This window comes from Trypanosoma equiperdum, assembly GCF_001457755.1.
Source record: "Trypanosoma equiperdum strain OVI genome assembly, contig: ctg_1234, whole genome shotgun sequence".
NCBI lineage: Eukaryota > Euglenozoa > Kinetoplastea > Trypanosomatida > Trypanosomatidae > Trypanosoma > Trypanosoma equiperdum.
This window is the reverse complement of record NW_027123210.1, coordinates 10,864-11,120: the sequence shown is the minus strand read 5'-3', so window position 1 is coordinate 11,120 and position 257 is coordinate 10,864.

Genomic DNA, 257 nt, shown 5'->3' with positions numbered 1-257 from the left:
CCCTAAATTTCTAACCCTAAAAATATAAAAAAATTGGAAAAAAATTAAACTTGAAAGTTTGTGAAAATCAAAAAAAAAATCTAAAAAGCAGTAAAACTAATAACTCAAGGAGAAATAGTCAAAAATCTCAAAATGTCAAAAATTGAGCAAAAAAATCGAACAAAAAAATTCTAACCGTAAAACCTAAAATAAAATATCTACCCCTAAAGTTCAAGAAAAGGAACATTTGAAAAAGAGGATAAAATTTTTACTCAACA